Source organism: Elephantulus edwardii, unplaced genomic scaffold, assembly GCF_000299155.1.
Source record: "Elephantulus edwardii isolate Elephantulus edwardi_28Jun2011 unplaced genomic scaffold, EleEdw1.0 scaffold00012, whole genome shotgun sequence".
Taxonomy (NCBI): Eukaryota; Metazoa; Chordata; class Mammalia; order Macroscelidea; family Macroscelididae; genus Elephantulus; species Elephantulus edwardii.
In genome coordinates, this window is record NW_006399762.1 from 31,830,786 (window position 1) to 31,831,890 (window position 1,105).

The 1,105-nt window shown below is 42.4% G+C and overlaps 1 pseudogene; it reads right to left on the reverse strand.

Moving 5' to 3' along the window:
- Window positions 1-223: 223 nt before the first annotated feature.
- LOC102850779 lies at window positions 224-758 on the reverse strand (annotated as a pseudogene).
- Between the last annotated feature and the right edge of the window lie 347 nt (window positions 759-1,105).

A 1,105-nucleotide genomic window follows, 5' to 3' on the forward strand; every position in this document is an offset into this window, starting at 1 on the left:
TCTTTTTTTTTTTTTATTCTATAAAACAGTTTTATTTTACACAATTTCCTGTTAAAAGAAAATCTCTCCTTGACTTTGCCCCTCAATTATTATCATTGCAAAGTGCTAATCACAGGTCATTTCTTAAAGTACAGAAGTTGTTTCACTCTGTCCTGTTGACCAGGAAAACTCATCCGGCAAACGCTTCAGCTTCTCACTGCTATTTTTGGGAACTTCCATCCTTCTACAGCCGGAAATCTTCAGGTGGAGACCAGAGCCGCAGGAAAGCGTCAATCTCCTCTTGCGTGTACTCATCCAGGCGCCTGGGCACTTTCCGGGGCTGAGGAAGCTTTTCCACTAAATTTTTAAGAATATCTTCGGGAATGTCCTCATCTGGAAAAAGATGCAGCCTTTGCATCAAGGTTCTTCTGTGAAGGTTTTTTGGCAGCATGCCATAAATAGCTAGCTTGACAATCGCCACTGGGTCCTTGCGGTGAAGCTGAGCCGCGGTTACTTGTCTGAATCCACCGGGGTAGCCAGTATGTGAGGAATATACTTTTTGTTCCCATTTGTTTCCAGAAAAGGCTATATGTCTTGTGTTCATTATGACAACATGATCCCCACAGTCACTCAGCTGATGGTAGATGGGCTTGTGCAGTCCTTGTAGCCTTACTGATGCGATAGCAGCAAGTTTACCAGGGGGCTGCATTTTCCCATCTAAAAGATACCACACTCGCAAAAGTGGCCCATTGCTGGGTCGCTTTAGAGAAACTGAACATGACTGTCACGGGCAGCGCCGGAGTCCTTTCCCAGGATCCAGGCGTCTCTTTCTTAATCCTTCATCTGGATCATTTAAAATGGTGCCCATAGCATCTCTCAGTATTACAATTCAGGCTTGACTTTATTTTTTCAGTTCTTTCAGCCTGAGAAATGATGAGTGAATTTTTCTGTTTTCATGTTCCAGTTCTTTATGCATTCCTTCATAATATTGGCTTTGTTTTCTTGTACTGCCCTAAGGAATCTTCCATTTATCTCCTTTACTTCACCATTTCTTCTTTTTATCTTGGCTTCTTGATGTGCGGGTGCAGTTTTCAATCTCTTCTCACATCTGTTTTGATTTTTTCTT